Below are 24,242 nucleotides of genomic sequence, written 5' to 3' on the forward strand. Positions count from 1 at the left end.
ATGCTTTATTTTTTACATTTTAGAATATTTGTTATTACCAGAAAATATAAATTCTCTATTAGATTAGAAACTCTTGTTTCTCAGCAACATCTTGAATATTACTGGTCTAACTAGAAGGCTGAGAAGTTGAAACAGATGTGTGCTGAGAGCCCCATCAACTTCTAGAAAGCTAGTCCAGGTTTCTTTCCAACAGGACAGAATATTGCAGCTTCCCTACAAGGAGGAGGTAGGTGGCTCAAATGCCGTGTGATTCACGGCCATAAGAATGCACCACCACCAGCCCATGCATGGATACTCACACGCCCTGATCAAATTATATGTTTGACACATTCTTAAACTGAACCTTTCTGCAAGCAATTACACATGTTAGTGATGCTGTGATTCAGTGTGGTGCTGCCTGATGATGAAACACTGCAGGGCTGCTCCTCATGGCACATGGCATCAGGAAACAGGAACCTTAGCTTGCCTTTTTACCACTGGCTTCTCTGTGGAGAACAGCTATAATGAATATTGCCTTAAATGGTTGTGAAGGAGGACAACGTAGAGACATCACCTGTTGCAGTAGGTATTTTCTAGTAAATGTACTGAAAATTGTAAATGGAAGAAAAAACCTGAGATTTAAAACTTTTGTCAGACAGTGAAGACAGACACAGCATGGGACAGAGCTCGTTGTGGCTCTCGGGGGGCTGCACCCGCTGCCCAGGGAAGTGCAGCTTTGGAAACTGTAAAGGACAGAGGCAGTGAAAGGGTTCGTTCAGTGGTATATGAACATGAACACTGCTGCAGTCAATCCCTTCTGGGTGCAACTGTAAGTCCAAAGAGGGAGGGAAAGGGAAGGAAGAAGGAATATCTGTCCATTTTTGGAAAAGTTACAAATTCTTAACACTGGTACACTGTGATGTCCTGTGCTTTGTCCTCTCAGGAACTCCTCTTCTTTGGGGCAAATCATTTCATGTCTCTTGAATACTTCTTAAAACATTTCCAATGCCAGCATTATTCATTCATGTTTATGAAGTCTGTTTATATTTGTGCTTCAGTAAATGTCACCATAAAAATAATATTATCAAGTATTGGAAAAAATCTTTTCCCAAACCAGTGGCAAATCTCTTGGTGACTGTGATGGAATTAATCATCCAACTGGTCTGCAATGTTTGTAGAAAACAATGGATGTGCCTCCACACTCTGTTGGCTGAAAAGCTCTCTCAGACATTGGGTGTAGTTCTGTTATTTGTTCTAAGCATCATTTAGTGCCCTCAGTGACCTTATTATGTTTATATATATAATTAGAAAAAGATACATTTTAGGATGTGACATTTTTGGCCAGGTTAAAAAATGCACATAATTGAAATTGCTTCAGAAAGGATCAATTGTTCCTGGCTCTCCACTGGATTTTCTGTATTTCTTCCAAACAGGAAATTCTAAACAAATTTCATTAAATTAATGTGTATTACCTAAAAAATTTATAAAAGACAGAGTTCTGTGGTTTTAAGAGCTCTCTATGAAAAAAGGGAGCAGAACTTTATCTCAAGGTAAAAAATCAGCACCCAACCGTGACATAAGAGTTTGCAGGCAAGACTTCCACTGGTGCCAGTTAGAGCTGCACTGAAAGGAGATCACAGTTATGTAATAGAATGTTTTAGTGAATAGTTTCATAGTTCAATAAATTTTCTATGACTGGGAGAGACATGGGGCAGAGTGGGCTCTGAAGAAGACAGGATGATTTTCACAGTGTTTACCCTTTATTTCACACCAGTACTTCCTCTGACTTAGCCAGGAGTGATCCACAACTCTGACTAGGAACAAGATGTCAGACTTGAATTATAAAAATTACAGTTGTGAGGTTCAGTTTGTTCTCATTTTAATCCATAGTGATATCTTTGGTTAGAAATGGTGTTAATAATGACAATCCTTATTTGGAATTGAGAAGGATTTCTAATTGAGAATGATTTACTAATTCTTAAAAACATAGGAACAAACTCCTCTTTGCTTCATTTAGAATCCCAGTAGATTTCCATTTGGCCTGGAGAGTTTTCTCTGTCCCCATTTTCAGGCTTCATTGCGTTATCTGTATTCACTGCTTTATCCTATGGCATCTTCTTCATTATTAAGCAGGGTCTGAGAGGGAGAGATTGGATTAGAATAATTTTGTCATCTTACGGCACAAGACAATATAAAGTATCTCGTAACATTTTTGATATACTGATAAAGCAGATTTTTTGATATGAACTTTGTCTAACACATCTGATCTGTACAGTCTTCTGATATGTTGTATTTGCAGAGCTACTCTGTGATTTTTCAAAAACCTACCCACCAACAAATTTGCCTCTTTTAAGGACTCGTGAAGGGGGATGTAACACAGCCAGGGATGCTGATCTGTCCGTAAAAACTGAGAGCTGCATAAATAAGGAGCTTGAGTTTGCAAAGTTGTTTTTCCCCTAGCAATATTTCCTAGGATTCTTTTTTCTCAGGACTTAGAATTAATCAGCCTGGTGGTACATAACACAGCTGAAAGAAATACCCTTTCTTTTAAGTTGCCAATGTAACCATTATTTAAAAAACCCCAACAAAAACAAAACCAAACCAGACAGTGTTGGGGAGGGCAACTGATTGAAAATGTGCCAGAATAATGGAGTTAGGCAAGGCTGTTAGAGAGCAATGGAATTATGGTAAGGCAGTAATAACTACTGTGGGAGTCTGGAGTGTAAAATTTTCAGCCGTAATACCTCAACAGACAGTTCTTAAAAATTGACCTTTGTGTCATTTGCAAGCCTGTAGGAACAGGCACGTCCACTGCTGGTGAGTAACAGGGTAGGAGCTCAGTTCTGGAGCAGTTGTGTGTGCAGTTCCCATTGATCACAGAGCTTCTGTTTCAGAAGCAGAAAGAAATTAAGCTAAGAGTTACTGTAGTGAGTTAAAAAAAAAAAAAAGTAAGTTATGAGGAAAAAAAAGGGACTCGTTTGGGAAAAATGGTTTCATTTTTGGAGGGCCTGGTGTTCCTGTACAGACGGCTACATTCTCCATCTCCTACCTTGTCCGTTTGCTGATCCTCAGGAGACCTTCATCTTTTATTTTCAGGTGAGCAGAGCTGGGCTCTGTGTGCCAGCAGAGCTTTCAGAAGCATTCTTTGAATGCAGAGAGATACCTGTAGGCAATTCTAGCAACACAGCTTTTATTTTCATTTTCTTGACAGAAGACGACCAAACACTGAAAACGGTGGTGATTGCATTTGAACAACCAAGAAATCAAGTAAGTTTCAAATGGCTAAGAACAAATTCTCTGGGGAAAATAAACCAAAAATATTTCCACCTTCAACCTGAGAGATCAGCCTTCAGAGTGTGTAACCTGCCAGGTTCTGTGTTCACCATTAGGTATTTTGTACAAAACACCTTTTTTAATTCAGGGTGGTTTTCCCACAAGGGAATCTTTCCATGCTCCAAGTTAATTATGTTTCTCTCTTCTCATGTTTCTTTATTACCTAGAATTTTAAGCTAACGTAGTCTATTTTAGGTTTTTAAAAGTGCTCAGTGCTATGATATCTATGTAGTCATCTAAAAAAAGACTATTAAAATCTGAATACATGGAAGTAGAGGACAGCTAGGGATCATCCTAGTTCTCACAGAACATAGTATCTTTGGGCTGGCTAAAATAGTTGTCCTCAAGTAGTCCTGATATGCATAATGTGTACGTTTTAATGAGGTGAGTTAATCCCTATGTTCCAGGAACAGACTTTGATAGTATTATCTGCCATTACTTACAATACTGTGTGAAATAGAGTGCACAGAGCTATTCTGGCACTGCCAGACCAGTTAAGGAAAAACAGTGTTTTACAGGACACTAAAATTGAGCTGCTTGCAGGCACTCAGCTCCAGTTGGGGTCAATGTCAGCAGAGACTGCTGTAACAGAGAGAGGGCATGTACTCTCCTAAGATAATGCCAGATGCTGAGGTTTTGCAATAAATCCCTTGCCCCATAATTTCCATCAGCCTTGTCCCCACCTGGAAGTCTTCAAAGCCTGTTAGCAAACAGCAACAAGTGTTCTACTGACACCTAAGATGGGGAAAATAAAACACCAGCAGTGCTAAATGTCACACTTGGAAATGGCAATCGTGCATGTTCAGCAGCCCGTTACCCACTGAAGATTAAAAAATAATGTGAGTCCTTGCTGGGGGGATGCATCACCAGTCAGAAAAATGGAAAGCACTGAGCTCAGAGAGAGTGGAGCCTGCTGAATGCGCTGGCAGGAGCCTGTGCCAGTGAGCTGTTACCTAATAACTTGGTAATTCAAGCTCTGATACAGAGTTAGGGAGCACAAGGGAGCCTCTTGTAGCCTAGCATTTAGAGACCTGAAACTGAAAATCAACTAAAATGACTTAAGTTTTTATTTTTTTAATATTAGCAGTCCAGTGTTTATGTAAGCTCTGAGACATAAGGGGGAGCAAAGTGGAGTTAAACGTGGCTGTAAAGCCAGAATGGAGAAGTGGGGTCAGATAAGCAAGCAGGAATCTTTTTAACGTCAGTCTTGAGCTGTGAGGGTTCTGTAGTCCAGTAGTGGTGGGCCACTGTTCCCAGGAGCAGGTACCAACACTACATGGAAGGTGCTGGAAATACAGGCAGGTCAGCAGGTGCATGGCAATGTCTTTTGTCCCCATGTCCCAAGGGAGCACTGGAGTGACCTGAGAGACAGCTGAAGTGGTGGCTGCAGAGGGGAGTGATGCTGCTCTGTGGGAAGAGGCTTCTGGAAGGCAGGGCAGTTCCTTCAGTGGCTGGTGGTGGTTGTGGTTTGGCGTGTGTGTTCCTGACTCACGCATAGATTTGTGTGAAGATTGTCAGTAATTTGATTGGTAGGGGCTCACCAGGTAAAGGACAGTAAAGGTTGCTCAGGGGTAGTCAGAGATGATGCTCACACTGGTAAGGGCTCCCTAAAAGGCAGTAAGAGTTTCCTGAAATCTTCTCCAGCATGTTGTCCAGCTGAAAAAAAAGTTTAAAATAATATGAAGACATCAACTTGATTAGTTTGACATTAATGCTTGCCTTAATATCTAAAATGCTTTCTTCCACCTTCTATAACCTTATGGAAGGCCTCCACTGAATTCACTCAGAGCAGGTCCTTCAAAGTGCAGAAGAATCTTTGGTTTAAAGAAGGAAGTAACACCAATGAATACAGCCCAGTTCCAACCAGTGACTGCATTTCTGTGCAATTGTTTGATTAGAAAAATACATTATTTTCAGATCATTTGTAATGGATGTAAGAGCTTGACATTAGCTACTTACTGTACCCCAAGACCAGCTTAAAACCACTGTGGAACCTCCTTATGGTACGTTGGAAATGGAGTAGAAAATGTGAGAACTTGTAGTCAGTCCTTTAAGATCTTGTAGTAAAATTAATTTTCATAGAACTTGGGTTGTTTCACAGAGTGACACAAACAGCACTCTAGATCTGTACTGATTTATTTTTGTGCACTTCACTCTTCATTTCAACTGCCTTGCTTCTTGTGGAGTAATTTACATATATGCAAAATAAATGTTAAAAAAAATCAAAATTGTGGCCTTTCTCACTATGATTTTGCAAGTACTAATAATAGAACAGGGTGCAAGACAAGTGGAGAATCTTGCCTTCAGGCATGAGTCTAATTTCACAGCATTTTTGTCCAGTTCATTGTTTTGATGTTATTCTTAATTTATCAGTATTTTTACTAATTAGAAAAATACTCAACAAATTGCACCATTCAAAAAATTGTTGTGCAGTTCAACAGCTAATACACATTTTAATCTGGAGTGTTGAGAATGATGGCGAGAAGCAAGACAGGATAGAGTGGGGGTAGGGAACTTGGAATAATTCAAAGAAATTGGAGAGAAGGCAAGTAGCTCATTTTATTCCCATTTATCAATTAAGGCAGGATTCTGTGTTTATCCATTGTGGCAGACAGAGGGAAGGAAAGAGAGGAGGGGGTCATGAGTTGGGTGTTTGTCTGTGAGCACACCAGTTGTGGTGGGAGAGGTGAACACAGCAAAAGAGAGAAGTTGCTGTTGGTATTCACAATCAAAGAAATGTCTGAGCAGGGCAGTGATCGGCTCGGCCGAGTCTGTAGCCCCCATAGTAGCCAGGTGGCCAGTTCCCCACTTAGTCTGCCAAGTGAGTTGATCATGAGCTCGGAGCCAGACAGAGTGCCAGGTGGCCAGATCCATCACTCAGCATCCAATTAACAATGACACTGGTTTGGAGCCAAGCGAGAAAGGGGCTCTGCGATGGGGAGAGGGACCATCATCACACCACCAGTCCGATCCCTATGGCAGGTCCAGCTGCTTTCCATTTCCCCAGAAAGCTTGGGCTTCTTGAGACTTTGCTTTGAGTCATTTTGGTTGGTTGGTTTTGGGGTGTTTTTTAAGACTTAAAGCTGTCTAAATCTTTTGGGTATCTCAGTGTTATTCTTTTCCAGCACTATATCTATGGCTCAGAGCAGAGCTGTGCTGCACTGTGAGTACTGAGTCTGTCCACACAAGAAAGGAGCTACCCAGGTCATTTAACTTCCAAATGGCGTTGGAGTACTGATCCAATTTAGGGAATGTTAGCCTGTGTCTGGTACTGGGATCATGGCACAGGTGGAACACACCTGATTATACCTGAATTACTTGGCAAGAAATAACCCTCCACTTAGATCTCATCAAGAATTTTAGATATAAGGGCAGTTTTCAAATTCTGCATTTCACACTGATTCAACGTTCAGTAACAGGCAATTGCTCTTCAAAGGCTTTTTCACCTCAGTGGGTTATGCAAGATGCTCTTCATTATCTACACATTATTTAATGTGTCTGGTTTTCCCGCTCTTTACATCTGTCACAAATTTTCAATAGGTTTAAATGGAAGTATAAAATTCAAAGTTTATTGTGATTATATGGGTATAATCATGGATTTTCTGAGAAAGCTTTGAAAGACAACCAGGATTTGGGAGATGGAGTGGCCCAGTGAGGTTGTTGTTCAAATGATCCTGTTTGTTGGGACAGTCGTTGTCCACACTAGTGGCTCTCTGGAGGCAGTGCACACGGTCTCTTCTCAAGCCTTACTGGTCTGCCATAGGGGCAAAGTCAAAAATTTTTGAAGTCTTTTCCATTCCCTAGAAACCAGGTTGAGACATGTAAATAGAGAAAAATTGTCAGTTTTATTCATATGTTGTGAATACGTAGAGGTCTTCCTTTTGTAGCATCTTGCATAAGTACTAGGGTATAAAAAAAAAATACAGGAAAGGCGAGTATTTTAAAATTTATCTCTCTTTAAGCTTCTCATAGGCTGAAAATAGCATTCCACCTTTAGGCTGGCAGTTAGGGCAAGATAAACATTTCAGAATCAGGCAAATGGACTGGCTGAAGTGAGATAATAGTTTATAGGAATGGAGCTATTTATAGCCTGGAGGATACAGTGGTTCAGCGACAGCCCCATGACTCACGGTCAGCACGGGGAAGGTGCTCTCAGGGGAGAGGCCTGGCCAACATCTCAGAGCTGTCGCTGCAGTTACACACGTGACAAACTGACAGAACGACTGTCAGGGGGTTGTGATTCTACCTCAGCAGCTACAAATAATGACATTTAAGATGCATTTTCACTGGCCAGGTATCAGATTGGTCACATCTCACTGGTTTGCTATATATGAGTACAAGGATATGCACATGTGACAATTAGCTACATCAAGCAGAGTGTTTAAAAGAGAGGGTAGCATCTCCTTTGGCAGATGGAATACAACATACCAGTGCTCGTTTCAAGTTCTCAAATACTCTATTTGTTAAATTATATAATACTTCTCTGTGTTAGATTTCTCAGTGATGAGACAGGAGTGGTGGTTTTGATCCATAATTCCTTAAAGGCAACGAAGTATCCCAGCATTTTTGGATGAAGGGGACAGTAACTGATGTACTATGATCCTGAGTTGACTCAGAGTGGCCCTGTGACCTTGTGTTAGCCTCTCTCACCAGTTTCCATGGCAAAACGGAGCTAACAGTGCTTAATTATCCACTTTATCTACTAAATAGGGTTAAGGCTGGGGACGTTACGACCATTTAATTACTCTTTGTAATGAGCTCTGAAGAGAAGTGACTAAGAGCCGGTGGTGGTGGAGTAAATCTCACAGCTGCTGGATAAACTGTGTGGGTAGGGTGGGAGGCCCGGGTTGCGGCAGATGCCGATGCTGCCCGTCCCTGCGGGCTCTGCGGCCCCAGCTCCGAGGGCCCCGCGGTGCCGGTCCCGCACGCCGCAGGCAGAGCGGGGCTGCCGGGCGGATCCCAGCGCCGCCTCCCGCGGAAGGCTGCGGTCTGGCCATCACTGAGCGTGATGCCGAGAGCCTTGCATCATCCGCCCTCCTCCCTCTCTCTCCGCCACAGCTGCGATAGTCACAATTACGCTGGGAGGAGTGTGTCTGTGGCGTTTCTGCCCGTTGGATCCCTCGCAGACCATCCCACGGAGGTGGGGTTTCTGCCGTGCTTACGTGTCTGTATTTTAAATCAGGCTCTCGTTCTGTAGCTGCTCTGCAGCCGGCGTGCCCTCCGTGCCCTGCACACGCAGGGCTGCAGAGCGAGAACAACTTGCGGCTGGCAGAGCGTCCGCAGCCTCCTCAGCGCTCCGACCCCCGACCCCCCTGCCCGCCCCCGCTGTTCGTCCGCCCCCTCCTCGGCTCACCGGCCCTTCGGCCGCGCACAGGAGGGAGGGAGGGAGAGGTTCTCAAGTGAACTTGAGAGAGAAAAGGAACTTGGAGAGAGAAAAGGCTATATTAGACCAGGTTTTTGGTTATCAGTGGCAGGACAGGTGCCCAGTAGCGGGCACGGCAATTCCCGACTGACCCTGCTCGCCGCCGTCACCCGCCCGCAGAGGAGCCCCGCGGTGTGCACCAGCTCTGCCTTCACCGGGACCTGCTCACACAGCTACGCCAGCAACCCAAGGATGTCTGTAATCTCTGGCCAGCACAATGAACACGCTGAGCAATTTTAATCCCTGAAAATGATTCATTTTGAAAAACAACTTAAAACAAGAAGTTTTTGATTGGTGGCTAGGTTCAGAAATGCCTCATTATCTTGTTTTGACTTCAAATGTTTGTGAAATACAAAGAAATGATGACTCTGTGCCTCTTTCTTATATTCTAACATGATTGCTTTTAGAATACTTCCATCATTTTGGACCAGCAGAAGGGTGTTTTCATGTCACTTTCTAAGGGCAGGAACTAATGTAGTCATATTGATGAAGACAGTGCCCAGTCAGAGAGAAAAGACAGAGAAATTAATGGTCAGCTTTTAGTATTTCAAAACTGAAAGTTCTACGTAGGGCCTTCCCCAGATAATGTTTTTCCATTTTAATTAATTCTTCAATCTCTACTGACATTTTTTACCAGCATCATCAGGCTTTACCATATTTACATGTGTTTATTTTTATATGGGAATGTTGGAGATCAACATGTGAAAGAACGAAATCCAAATGAGTTCAAAGATATTATCACTTTGTCATTAATGTAATATGAGGCCTGTTTATCAATGACCTCACATTCTCAGATGCCAGTTGAAAACCTGCTGAAGGACCAGACAATTGGAATGACTGTCTATAATTGAGCTGTCATCAAGTCAGCTGCCATCCCAGGGATCATGGAATCCTGTTCCTAAATGTCTGTGACACCACGGAGTTCTGTGGGGATTTTTGCCACAAGAGGATGAGAGTCTTCTCCAGGTTAGAAGAACCTCTCTCCTGGCCCTCTCTTCTCCAGTGATCCAAAATCATGCTGTTGGCAGGCCCGTGAATAGGCAACAGGGAGGATTTTGCAAGATCCATTAAGGGTAAAACTCTTTGCTTTGATTGCAGGTGGCTTTCACTACAGCACTGCTAGATTCATGCTAATTTCAATGTATACTTGATGTGAAGCTCTGTGTATTTCCAATTTCAACTTTCCTTGCTCCAGTCCCTCTGTTGTCCCCCTTGACTCCCACATACCTATTACCTGATGGACACGCCTGGCAGTGTGCTCAGAAAGAGCTGATGAAACACAGAGAGCCCCTGTCAGACACCATGAGCAGTGTTGCCCCAAGGACACAAAAATTGCCTGTCTGTTTTACACCCATGTACTGTGCAGATTAGGATATGGCTTTAGGTATTTGAATGCTTTAAGCCTGACTGTAAGATTTTTTTTACCCCCATAATAATGAAGTGGAACTAAATGCTCTGTTTTCCAATATGCCACAAGGCTGATTAAATAGGAGGCTGGGAAAGGGGATGTAGAGTCAACATTTAGCTTTGGGTATTCTTTTGTTTGTTATTTTAGGCTGGAGCAGATTACAAAGCTTGAAATGAATATAAATAGTTTCCTGATTTAAAAAAAGAAAGAAAAAAGCGGAAGAGTACTTAATATAAACCTTGCCCCGAGGAGCTGGCAGCTCAAAGCCAACACGTGGACTTGTGTAGTGGCACTGTAAAGAGTAATTCCAAACCAAAAGGAAATTAAACTCATCTAGCTGGGTTTGCTTCAGTGTTCTCCCAGCCCAACTGTCTGTGGAGCTGTTACCAATATACTTGTACTGGGAATTAGGAAGCTATTATTTGTACCAGCCCTCCTCCACTGCAGAATGCCTTCTTGGCACCAAATGATTTCTGCAGCAGTCCTGGAATGGCAACAATCCTCATAATTTTAGTAGTTCTTATCATCTGGGAAATAGCAATCCATTTTTGGGGTCCTGAGCTTACTTATAGCATTAAGGTTAGTTAATAAATATAGTAACAGTGATATAATTGTTATGTGTAAGACTTTCATGGGCAGGAAACTTCACTGCCTGTACTGACAGCTGGGTGAAGCAAGGAAGGAAGGGCCAGGTAGGGCATTTGGGCAAGTGAGGAATGGAGCAGCAGCCTCCTCCTTCCAGCTCCCACAGACCTCCAGAAAAGCTCTTCCCATTCGTCCGAGCACTTGGTTTTCCTGAAGAAATCTGGCAGAGGATCAGGCAATGCATAATGGAAAGGCTGCTGCATGCTGCAAGTGACAAACCCCACAGCGTTTGGCATTCATTTTTGTTGCATTTGGAGATGTGGACTGGGTAATCCAATATGTCTTTTATGTCTTATCTGGTATGGTTTGCAGCAGGCCTGTTTAGCGAGCATGTCACCTTTAGGCATCAGTGATGAACAACATCTGAAAATGGAACCTTACCAGGCTGCTGCTTAAGCAGTACGAGAGCACAGCTCCTGCTCCCAGCCAGCCCAGGCTCCACGGCCGGCACTGCCCATGGAGCCGCGCTGACCCCGGGGGCATCCACTCACTGTCCTTAGTCTAAGCCTACAGATATGAACTTATGGTAAAATACAATGAGCAGTTTGGAAATATCGGTGGAAAATAATACATCTTTATTTATCCAGATCTTCTTATTTACAGGTCTGTGCAGACATAAATAACAAATCAATGCGTTTGCTTACTTCATGTTGCACCTGCTAATTAACAGGTACAGAATATCCCTGTCTCTGCCAAGTGTGTTAGGAATTGTAGAGGGGTTTTGGACTCACTAATACATACAGATTTTTTTATCTATTGAGAACAGAGCTGAAAGAGGACTTAGCAAAAAAGGCCTTGTGGATGCTGGTTTTATTGCTGTCCCTCAGTGAATACCGTCCAAAAGGGTTTCAGCACTATACTTTGCCATCTCTTCTAAGCAGAATACAAAATTAGATATAAATATATATACTTAAATCTACTTTTACAGCACTTTGGGGAAGATGGGGCTAACTCTGACCCAGTTTTTCACTGAAGTGATTAGTGTTTCGATGTGCCTCAAACTGAAATCCATTAAAAGACGCTGCCGTGTTAAAGCTTCATCTCTGGTGATCAAGTTTCTTTGAGGAGTCTGCAGTTACCCACTCAAAAATAGACTCACTAACAGTCACTAAGCAATTTTTGAATATTTAGGTCACTTCTCATTTCTAGTTTTCAGCTTTGGAGACAGAACCTGGTCCAGGTAGTTGCTGACCTGAACTCTGCTGTTGCCACTTAAGTAAGGGGGGATTTCACCATGAACTTCAGTAGCCAGGACTTGTGTTCAAGTTTAAATGTATGAATATTTCAGCATTGCTGCCATCACAGTTCCATGTTTCAGGATGGTGTATCACTTGCTTCCGTTCAAATTCAATCCTTTTGGCTAGTTATGAGTTCTTTTGACTGGAAGAGCCATGTCAATGTATGCCCAAAAAGGTTTAGGGGTCTGGTACAACTTCTTTCCCTTCCTTTTCTGTGATTTCAGCCACACCTGGATTTGGGGATTTGCTGAGCTTCAACAATCCCATTATAACCAGAGCAATGCAATTTATCTGTAGACAAGCTCTTAATGTCATTTACAGTGATTATATCTGTGTTAAAATTACAGTATTGGTACTCAGAGCAATGTAATTATTTTAAATAATTTTTTAAAATAATTGTAAAACAAATCAGTCATCCTTTTTCGTAAAATTGCTTCAAATGACTTTTCTTCAAATACCTCTCCTCTTTGAAAGAGGCCTCTTCTTGTTCTCTGTCAGTGACTGTCAGGTGCAGCCAGACGTGGCTCACAGCAGTGTCATGACAATATTGTGCACATCGGGCTTAGCAGAGGTGGAATTGACTGCTCGGAGCTGCTGTGAGGGGTTTGCTGCATGCTCAGGCTTTCCTGGAGCACAAGGAGCATTGAGCGTAGAGTTGGATTATTTGTTATCATTATTGCTATTATTACTATTATTTTCTGGATTTTCCATGTTCATTTTACACTCCTTGCCTTCTCCAAGGATGGATTCTCCATTACCTTGGACTTGTTCCCTGATGTTATGCTCGTTCTGGCAGGTTGTGCTCACACCCTACAGTCACTTGGCCAGAGCTTCTTTTCTAACGCTTTGGAGAAATGGCTCTTCTATCTTTTGGTACTTTATTATTTGATACTTGAAGATTTTAGGAGAAAAATAATAAAAGTTTCCCTTTCTTCTCTCCTAACTCAAGAGGGTATAGTGACAGCTCCTGTTTTGAATGTTTTATGTCACTGGGACTCGGGACAGTTTGATCAGAGAGGACCAGACTTGGAAATGAAGCTCTCGAGGTGTCTGTGCTTGAGGCAGCTGGTTCTGGAACCCTTTGCCGGACTGTCCATGTGAGGGAGACAGGGAGACAGGCCAGGATGGGCTCGTCTTCCCGGGAAGCCGCGGCCGGGGCTGGCCCGGGAGCGCCGGGTAGGAGCCGGGCTCTGCGCGCCGCTTCTGCCTGGGAATTACCAAATGGCTCAGGACACGAATGTACTGCCAGGAGAGGAGTGGAATTGAGAACACACGAGTTGCTATCAGCTTCATAAATGAGTCACCAAAAGAGAGAAAAAAAGAAAACCTCATTAAACCAGGCACTTCTTTACACTGTCAACTTGTCACAAGTGTGAGACCTGAGCAAATGCTTTCAGCATCCGAAGAGATGATCCCTCTGCAGTGCACTCGGTTTCATCCCGATGATGTTTAAAGACATCATTTCATGTCTTTAAACATTTTCTAATGCCAAACAAATGCCGTTTGCGTTTATGTGCTCAGACTAACAGTGACATCCAGTGGCTAAGCGACCCAACCACGGGAACAATCGCTGCAAATTGAGCTTAGATCACATGGACTTTATGGTCAATATGTAATATGCCGTCCTCAAGACTTGTGTGACAGCCAAGCCCATTCTGCCTTCCCACTAGTTCTCTTGGGAAGACGGGGGTGAAGCTGCAGTGTCTACAAGAGGGATTGTTGTAAGTTCTCCTGTGGTGGTGGTGGCTTTAGGCATAGATTGAATCCTGGTTTAAAAACCTCCTTTTATCTCTATAAACAAGTCTCACTGGGTCTGTAAGAACTTGGGCATGACCAAAGCTGTTCTGAGAACTGCCTGGGCACTGGGGAACAAGCAGGGCTGCAGCAGCAGTGCTGGTCTAAGATGTGGAAGATTGTTTCATGTGCTCCTGAGTCCTCCAAAACCTTTAGAAGAAAAAAAATTAGAAAAGGTGACTAGAACTGGTAGTGCAGCGTCATAAAGAGGGCTGGGGTTTCTCTGTGCCCTTAAGGCATCTGATCAGAGTATTTGAATGCAGATCAGAATTGCTGAGATGTTATTTGTTACTGGCCTTGGTCCCAAAGGCAGCCCCTGGAGCCACTATTGCACAGTCAGACCACTGTGGCTATGGGAATGTCACAGGTGGAGGATGATCCACTGCTCTTTGGTATGGCTGCTGCACGCCTCCTGATGGCAAACTGCAGCCGTCTTCCTCCCTTACTGCTTAGCTTCCAGAGAGACATTTGTGTTTTGTTTGTGGTCTGACAGCTAACAGAGATCTTAATGACATATAATTCATAGAGCTTTAGGATGGTAATTACAACAGCAATGCCACATTCCAGGAACAAACTCATGTGTTTCAGAGAAAACTCACACAAAACCAGGAACAGCTCCCAGAAGTCTTCTGACATTAAGCGTACAAATAGCTTGATAGAATAAATGGTTGCTTCCAGCATGAACAGAACTAATTTTAGACAGGAGTCCCTAATGTGCCTGTCAGTGCTTCCAAATGAATGATTAAAGATAAAAATAGATTTATCATGTTTTCATTTGCATGGGGCCTCAGATCTGTGAGCAATATGGAATCACCTGCTGCAAACACCCATGTGAACCTGCTCTAATGTACTCTGGAAATGATTCCACAGTGTCCATTGGGCACAGCTAAATTCATTGTCACAAATGGAGAGGTTCCTGTCCTGGTTGCAGTAGCAAGAAGCACCTGGTAAATTTGTTTTGACTTTGCTGTTTCCTGGTTAACATAGAAGTGCCAGTGCTATGAGGCCTGTTCTGTACTATACTTCATTTTCTTCTAGAAGCCTGCCAGTGAACTGCACACGCAATGAGAAATGTGCTGTGTAAGGCTGACCTGAATGTCTTTTTTGTTGGTTTTCCCCTCAAAGCTTTGGTTTTATTTATTTGTTTTTATTTACTGTATAATAGAATTTGCGTAACAGTATCCATTTAGCAAACATTTTTCTTTTAAAATAACTCCACTTGCCTCTGTCTTGTGGCCAAATTTCTAACAAATATACCAGAAATACATGTTAAAATATTCATAGTACCAGTAATTCAGAAATATTGCCACAATATCACTGGAAGCCTTTACACATACACTTGTAAATACTATCCATGTCACAGGGGTGCAGTGCAGTGGTGGCAGCTCTTTCCAGAGCATCCACAAGCGTTGGCAAAGCATCCTTCCCAAAATACCTGATGAGAAGATACCTCCATCATGCCTGCTCAAAGGCCAAAGGATTTTGCCCTTTTTATAGGCACATCATCTATCAAAAGAATTAACAGATCTTGTATTTAAGTGCTTAATTAGCAACTAAAGAGTAAAGCCAGGAGAAATTAGTTTGTTATTTGTCATGGATACAGAGTATATTTGCCTTTACTATGTAGAATAGAATAACACATTTATAGTGAGACTTTATTCTTTCAAGGTTCACAGGTCAAGATTAATCAGTTGTGACCTTGGCACACAGCTCTTCTCTTCATGAAGTAAAAGCTGAGCAAGGGAATCTGAAACAAGGATCCATACGTTTATATAGAGCTGAGTCTGATTGAATGGTTGAAATGTAATTGAACCGCAAAAATAACATTCCTTTGCAGAGGGAGAATTAAAGACCTTTGGAAAAAGAGAGGTGAAATACGAGTAATTTTTCAGTGAAGTGACATTATGAATTAATCTCTAACATGGCTGAGGTTGATGGTTATAGTTCCTTCCCTACTATAATCCTTTCTCCAGAGCAGTTCTTCCTGCTTAAAATATTCAGAGAGAAAGATACAAACATCAACATTTTAAATGCCAGGTGCTTTAGTGACAGAGTGTTTGCTGCCAAACAAAAATCATGTTTGTTTCTGCTTGGCATCTTTACCTACAGGATCTTTCAATTTTTTATCTACTTCATCCATTCTGTAGTAGGAAACCAGAATATAACATGTTTACATAGAAAATGCACGACTGTCACCATCAAGAGGAATTATTTTGAGCCAGAATTTTCCTCCTATTTCCTTCTGGTTTTATGAGCTTCCCTGCCAAGATAATCAATATGTAAACCTCTGTATGTTTGTAGCTGGTCTCATCTTTGTTTATTAAAAGTTGTACTTCATAGCTTCCGGGTCTCATAATTTCATCAGAGCTTCCATGATATTCACCTTTTCCTTCACTCCTGCAGGCACGAGTTTTGTTACTTTAAATATTCTATTCATTTTTGCTGTTGTTGACAGAAACTTGCAAATCTGACCCTGTGGGTTTGAAGATTATTAGGGACATTGCGAAGCACAGAAGCTTAAAATGAGGCACTACTTTAAAGCTTGGCTCAAGAGAGTCCTCATCCTGGTTCATGGGTTTGGAATTGCAGAACTCTATCTAAGCTGCTGTTCATCCTCTGTAATATTTTGAATAGATGTTCCAGCCAGAGGAAGGATCCAGCCTGTTGGTGTTGTGACTCTGGGGCAGCCCAGGCACAGCACCTGCACCCCAGCCACCAGCCTGGGGCAGCCAGGGCGTGGGGCGGCACCGGCATGGCCAGGGACAGGCACCGGCAAGAGAAGTCGGACACGAGGTCCCATCTGCTTCAGCTGCCACTTCTTGTGCCCAGCACAGGACTCCACAGCACGGGCTCTGTCCTTGCACTGGTAAGTATAGTTTGAGCCTGAATTAGGACTTCTACTGCCTTTTCATAAATCCACTGGAATCATTTATGTTTGTATTAAGGTTTATAATCTTGTTTTTGCAAAAGGAGCACTGACCTTTGGCCAATGTCATTTTCCAGACTTCCTCCAAGCAATGCCATCAGGAATTACAGGGATAATGAGGTGGAACAATTTATTAATCTGTCATCCCTGAGCAAATGGGATACATTTGTTTTGGAGCCTTAATGTAGTGGTCATGGGTTAACCACCTTGTAAAATCCCTTAGGCATTTCTTTCCAGGTAGGAATAAACTGGGATCTCACTGACGTACCATATATTAAAGAAAATAATGAGTGAAATCTATAATTAGCATCAAAACTTCTTGGATTTTCACTGGGTCAAGAATTCACTGATGGTGCCAGTGCTGCAATTCATTGCACCCAGAGAGCTCTAGAATGGCTTTAGCAGAAGTCCTGCCAGCATCACAAGCTGCAAGATTGATCAAATCCTGTAGGCAAGGGCTGGAATATCAGAGCTAGAATCCTTATATGCATTTAAACATCTGATTCAAATATATGCACTTTATGGGAAGAGTTCTACCTATCATATTTAGGGCAGAGAGAAGGTCTAAGTTAGGACATGCTGACACCACTGCTGTACTACGATTAAATATGGCTTTTGATTAGTAAACAGATGGATTTTGATCTGCATCATGAGCCTGAATGAATTTGTTGCCAGTTCTTGAAGCGATTTGTGTTCTTGGAATCAAACTACCAAACAGTAACAGATGTGAGTACATTGAGCTGTCAAGAGCTTAATGAAGTAAAACTGAGATCACTACCCAGTTTCAGAGAAGGGTTAAGGGGATCCCTTTTTGAAAGCTAATTATTTAGGACAGCACACCTGTCATTAGGCAGCAGAAGATACCAAAAATTAACCATTATCTCGCATGAATTCTCGTTCTGCCACATGTAGTTGAAATGATAGACAGAGTTGTAGCCCAAAATTAATTGAGCTTTCAAATTGGGAGAAAGCAGGAGAAAAAAATTATCTAGGGTTATTAGAACCAGTTGAAATCACTACCACAGCACATCTTCCAGTAGTATAAAACATTTTCTTTCAATTCTTAATAGCGTAAAGACAATTTGGTACACAGAACATGGACAGTTAAATGCAGCAGGCATGCAGCAGACAAGACATCTGCTTTCAGCATGGTGTGGGAATAGAGAGCAGAGCCCGGCTATGCAGGGAGGCGATGCAGGAAAGCCCAGGTGTGGGATGCTCAGGGCTCTGACCACGGGCAGGAGTCTGTGTGGGGAATCTGGAGGAGTGCTAGCTCCACGCCTGGCTGCTCAGAGGCTGCGGGCAGCCTGTGGGCTCGGACCTGGCAGAGGCTGCGCGAGTGTTTGGAGAGGGCCCAGCATGGTTCAGCCCAGGGCTGCGCAGGGTGATGCCGTGACACCGCGAGCAGGGGTGGCTTCTGTGCACAGCCCTTTGTTACATCAGCTAAGTGCAGCAGGAGCTGATGTAACACACAGGGAAAATCAGCTGTCAGCAAGGGACACTGGTATCTGCAGTGCTTATCTGACCCTTCAAGTGTGAACAATTTAGGTTAATCACCAATCTTCATTAGTTTTGTTGCTGTTGTAACTGTGGTGAGTAATGCGCATCTGCAGGATTAAAATCGCCAAGTACTTTCCAAGGAGCAGTGTTTCCATCCTTGTGGAGGCTGGTGACCGTGGCAGTGTGCGTCTGGGGATGGGAGGGCTCTGGTGGTGGTGGTGGGCTCGGGGGGTGATTCGGTTGCTGTATGCGAGTAGTTTCACTCATGCTATTAAAATCACTCACCTGGTGCTGGCAAACAGAGGGGCTCAAAAACCAAGGCATGGAAAGGAGAGGAGACACGATGGCTGGCAGTGGAAGTGCAGAAAGGAGGGAGAAATCTTTGTTGCTCTCCATTTTTGTGGTACAGAAGATGTGCAGTGCTGACCCAGGGGCTCCTCTGCAGAAAAGCAGATTTATAATTCTTAGAAGATTGCTGCATTTTTACAGGAGATTTGGGTGAATATATAACTGCCTCCATAGGAGCGTTTCATCATTTAGCATCCTACTGATGCCTGCTTTTCCTCTCCACAGGAATCCTGCCCTGGAATGATTGTAAATTACCAGGCAGAAATCTTTGATCACTCACCAATTAACTCCCTTCCTTTCAACATGTAAAGCTCTCTACAAGGGAGCTCCGGTAACTTCAGTGTGGAGAGAAACATTTAAATTCAACATACTGGGAAGTTGGTTAACTGCTACTTATTCCTGAACAGAAAATTTCCTCTGTGGTTCTTTTAGACTGTTCCATTCAATGTAGGCACAAATCCAGTGCGTGAATACTGGTACTTTCTACATCTGCTCTTACGAAAACTGAAATCTTCTAGTCAAACATAAATCTTTGAACTTCATAGGTTATTTTAGTTAGAAGTAATACATTGTAAGCAGAGAGATCAAGATGGAGAGAGGATGCTCACTTCTTACCTTAAACATCTTTTTTCTTGTCCACAGTGGGAAGCAGTGAAATAATCACGGTCTGCCTCAGCTTAGAGAGCGGGCAGTGCCCCTGCCTCGAGGTCGCAGTCCCAGCCATGCTCAGCTGGAGCCAATGCTCTCAGGGATCATGTTCCTCCTGCAGTTTTAGATCCGCAAAGAGAAGGATTTGCTTTCCTTCTGGATGAAGGATTTTTCAGTTGTAATTCTGCATGATTTCCATTTTTTTAAAGATTTTTTTATACTTTCCAAAGGGCAAACTCCACTTTAGAGGCTGAATATCAGCATGGCTTCAACACACAAGGGACTGAAGGCAGTTGTGAGATGCCCCTTGATGTGAGCAGGAGCAGCAGCTCACCAAGTGATCCTGTTTGCAGAGTTAGGTTTGGTGTTTGCAAACTCTTGACCTTCTAGAAATTATTGTTGAGTTTTCACACAGTCTCAAGTTCTCATTTTCTAGTAAGTTTAGGACTTCTATTTTTTTAACTCTACACTATCTTACTCATTCCTTTCCAGCGGGAAGTGCCCCACATACTGAATCTAGCAGTGGCAGCCACAGAATTAGACTCTCACTTCCCCTGTGAAAACATTGCAAGGTTTCTCTTGGATTTTGTTCTACTTTTATTAAACCCATGAAATGATTTTTAGCTGTAAAATAAGTTTTACTGACTCTTGCTCTCCCAAAGCAGATACCTAAAATAAACCCAGTGATTATTAGCTAGCTATGTTACAGTAACCATTAAAAAACAGGGGGGACATTAGTGTCATCACTGAAACAGGCAGATCTTGTCATGGAGAACAAGCTTTCAAGGTGGAGAAAACCAAACAGCCTCAAACAGGAGGTGTCAGGGTAAACAGAGGAGGGTGTGGAATCCCTTTCCCAAGGCCACAGCAGATCCAGGAATAAAGCTGGGTGTCACTCTGGAAGCAGGTTCCTCATGCCCTCTGAAGCTCTGCAGAAGCCCTGCCAGCTCTGAGGGCTGCCTGGGTATGAGGGGCTGCTGGGGCATGGGGAGCTGCTGGAGCCCAGCAGCTGGGGAGAAGTGCGACTGAACCTCCCTCTTTTGCCATTTTTAAAGAATAAAACAGTCCCGTTAGTTCTTTATTTTTTTTCACTCAATATTTTACAGTGAAAAGAAACCATTTCCTGCTAGGATGTCTTAAAGTAAATGTATTGTAGGAGTTTGGGTGTTATGGCTATGTCTTCATTCACAATCTGTAGATAATTGCATTAAACTCTCTTTACCTGGAGAGATTTGAAATTATATTAAACCCAACAGTCACATCACTGCCCAAACAACATAGATCACTTACAAACTGAGATGCTCCCTTCTGCCCCCAAACCAAAAGCCCTTTCAGAAGAGAGGTGTTACCACCCACCACCTGTCTCTCCAGCTGTCAGGATCTTGAGCCCGTTCATTAACCACAGGCAGCTCTTTTAAACTGTGCACCTGATCATCGTACATTTTCTGGAGGCTATTGAGCTGAACTGACAAATATCCTCTCCGTGCTGGTGGCGGGGTTATGGGCTCTACTCTGGAGGAAAAGGCTTTCTCCATCATTTTGGTCACATTCCTTTAACTCCCCCTGATGGAACCAGCACTTGGCACAGGGCATGGGGTTGGCAGGGGCCCAGCTGTCTGTTGTCTCATGGCTGTGTTATCCTAGGCTCCAAGAACCTGGTGGGAGATTCTATCCAGTGGGCAAAGCTGGGTACTGAGTTTACACTAGCCTGTGCCCAAATGCAGTTTCAAAAGTCTATTGTGTTTAGGGTTTTTTTTCCTTAGAAGTGAGTCACAAAAAATTGCAGTAAAAATAGGGTGAAAGTGGACTTTCTTCATTTTTCTAGATTGGTTTTATTTATGGTCCAGTTACAGCATAACAGCCCAGTGAATATCCAGGAGGCCACTGGGCAATTTACAAAAAACACAATCCACAAGCAAAGAAGCAAGGGAAGAAGGAAAGCAACGTGCCCTGTTGTACAATTAAAAGCGAACCCCAAGAATAGCATGTGATTGGGGAACACAATAAACCAAAGGCTGTTTCAGTAGAGATTGCACATGTCACGTAACCACTGCTCTTCAGGCACCCCAGAGGGCTTTGCACACATGGATGCCCTGCGTGCCCTTGCACCCTGCTGAGGGCTCACCCTTTTACAGATGAGAAATGGGAGTTTATTTAAATCAAAGGTAGCTGGAATAATCCAGCACAAACATTCCATTTCAAAGCCATCACTTCCCCTCTTCCTCCAGCCCTCTCTGCCAGGCTCACAGCAGAAGGCCGGGGAAGATGCTGCTTGGGGTGGGCTTGGGCTGCTGTGCCAGGGCTCTTCCCATTGCTGCTGTGGTCAGTGGGCTCGTCATTTGGGTCCCCCAACAAGAGCCTGGTGCTGGCTCAGTGGCTGTGGTGTCCCTGTCCCTGCGTGTGCCCACGTGGGCGTGTGTGCATTCCCGAGGTGGTGGGGACAGGGCCTGTCGCAGCTGGGGGCAAAATAACTGCAAGCTGCTGATCGAGGCCTGGGATGCAGCAGGCAGGAGCAGCCAGAGCAGGAGCCAGCTAAGCAGAAATATTGGCCTACATTTTTTTCTCCGCCTGGTGGAAGGCATGTGAGTTTCTATGGCAACTTGTGTTTTCTGTTCGTCAGGCCTACTGACTCACTTCTGGGGGAGCTGTGGAGAAAAAAGATTGTTTTCTTTCTGTGCCAAGTCAAGTGGCTCCTTTCCTGCAGCCCAGAGCTCTTGTCTGAAGGCTTCTGGTCAGGGTTTGTGACTGGTGTGACTTCGCAGCATCAATTTAGGGCCACAAGAAAAGACAGTCAAATGTGACAGCATCCTCATCCCCTTGAGAATACATTGGCAATGAGTTAAGTTTATCTTCATTACAAAAGGACGACAGCCCAGCTGGAACCCTGGGAGAGCCAGGCTGCTGCTGGTGGCAGCACAGAGCTGTGCAGGAGGGCAACGTGGTGGCTCCCATCATGTGCCTATGCCACGGGGTAGCCCAGAGGACACACCCTCGGTGAGCTTGTGAGTGCTGATGGGATAAAATTACCAGAGAGGCCCAAAGGAGATGTTGCTGAGGTTAGTTCTTGTAGGGAGAGTCAGAGCTGGCGAGGGCACAGCTCAGTGGGAGGAGTGGACACGTGCAGAGCATGGAGCCAGGCAGAGCAGAACGTGTTGGTTCCTGAGCACCTCATCACCTCAGCTTTTCTAATTGAGAAACTTTCCTGGATAACCAAGCTTGATTTTCCAGCAGAGCCCAGGATGCTGAGCAACCATTTTTCCTTGAAATGGAGTGGAGCTTTGCATCCACTTCTCTCAGGCTCCACAGAAATTTCCAGCTATTATACCCTAGAGAACACTGCGAACACTCGCACGACCAGCAATTCTTCTGATGCTTTTTCTTTTGCCTAATCACAAACATATGGTACACTTTAGGGGAGATTATCCTTACATTGTTAGCTTTAAAATGCAGCTTTCTTCCAGCTTTCCAAGGTCACAGCAGCTATCCGGTTAAATGCTAGAGCAGAAATAAAATGTTAACGCAGCATGACCTTGGTCAATCAGTTAATCTTTCTCTACTCTATTTACTACAGCAAAATAAAAATCCATCCCCACACACTGCAGAGTGCTTTGAGATCCTGGGGTGAAAGGTGCATCATAAGCTAGAGTATTAATTATTGAAGGCGTGATAGTGTGCGTGATGCTGGAGGGAGTGTAAATGAATTTACTGTTGGTGTCTGTTTGTGCACAGCTGTGATGACCATCAGTCGTGGTGGTGCAGCCCCTGGTGAGCCCCCGGGCCTCTCAACGACTCCGAGGTGTGTGAGGAGCAACAGTACGGCTACCAGGGAGTAAGAACCGTGTAAAAGACTTTGTCACCATTTGATGTAGAGGTCCTCATTAATTACCCTGGGAGGGGAGGTCAGGATGCAGCCAGCTCTCTGCTGTCACCTGCAGAATGGCACGTGGGTGCCTGTTCGTAATGTGGAGGGGCAGAGGCTCCCGCCTCTTGTTCCCTGTTGCTACTGCAACCTCGAGGTTCTGTGGGAAAACCTATTCTAAAATTGCTCATAAATGGGTTTTCTAGCTGTTACATTAAGCTGGATTAGGCAGCACACAGCATTGATTTTTAGATGTGAGAGTGTTGAATAATTTATGTGCATGTTGCCTCCTAAACCAGAGCCTGGCTTTGTGACAGTTCTGGCCCCTCCCAGAGCAGACACAGACGACTGTGGTAGGATACAGCCAAACTTCCAACTCTCTTACTTTTTAGTATCTGCTTTAAAAAGCATTTGTAACATCATTTTGTTGCTGGGGTTTTATTTTAAAGTGTCCAGGAGTGTTATCCCACTGCAAGCACAAAGCATGATTTTTAGAGTTGCTGTTCCTTAAAACCTGCTTTTGCTATCATTCAATTTTAATATGGCCATGTATTATGATATCCAATTGTTTGATACAAGCATGAGCACATAGAAACAGCAAAAGGAAAATTGTCTTTTTACGAACCATGCAGCTGTTTATCATAAATCTGAATAAAACCCCTTTTCAGACCTTTTATCAAGTTGGTTTGTGCCATTCAAGCGCTCCTATTTTTCACATGCTTTTGTAGAATACATTTAAAAATAAAAGAGGATGTTGGCACAGAACTTATTTAGCTGGTGTTTGCACTGTCCTTGTCCAGAGCCTGTCTCTGAAGAGCTTAATACACTCCTGTGTGGATTTAAGTCATGTTCAGACATTGATGATAGGTTTGTAATTTTTCAAACAACTTCATTTTATTTTTAATATTCTGCATCTTTACTGTAGCAAACAGGGTGGAACGTGTCCATTTTCCCCTTGCACTGGGTCAGCTTTGGTTAAGTCATCAAAGGCAAGAAACATCTATTAAATGTTCTTTTGCTGAGTCCTCAATTTAAATGAACTTGCAGGGAGCAGCAAATATTTTTCCTCCTATTTTCTGTAGCCCAGTTCCTGCATCCCTCAGAGGTCACAGGCTCCCTGGAGAGCAGCCTGACGGCTGCGA

General features: G+C 43.5%; 1 long non-coding RNA gene across 1 annotated transcript in view; it reads left to right on the forward strand.

Annotated features, from left to right (window-relative positions):
* LOC125336371 overlaps positions 1-23,776 on the forward strand; it is a 30,038-nt gene extending 6,262 nt beyond the window's left edge. Inside the window, exons 3-5 of the long non-coding RNA XR_007207737.1 lie at positions 3,191-3,246; positions 16,454-16,685; positions 22,971-23,776. This is a non-coding gene — a long non-coding RNA (uncharacterized LOC125336371). The remainder of the gene's footprint in view (positions 1-3,190; positions 3,247-16,453; positions 16,686-22,970) is intronic.
* The last annotated feature ends 466 nt before the right edge of the window (positions 23,777-24,242 follow it).

This window comes from Corvus hawaiiensis, chromosome 20 (assembly GCF_020740725.1).
Source record: "Corvus hawaiiensis isolate bCorHaw1 chromosome 20, bCorHaw1.pri.cur, whole genome shotgun sequence".
In the NCBI taxonomy this organism is placed as follows: domain Eukaryota; kingdom Metazoa; phylum Chordata; class Aves; order Passeriformes; family Corvidae; genus Corvus; species Corvus hawaiiensis.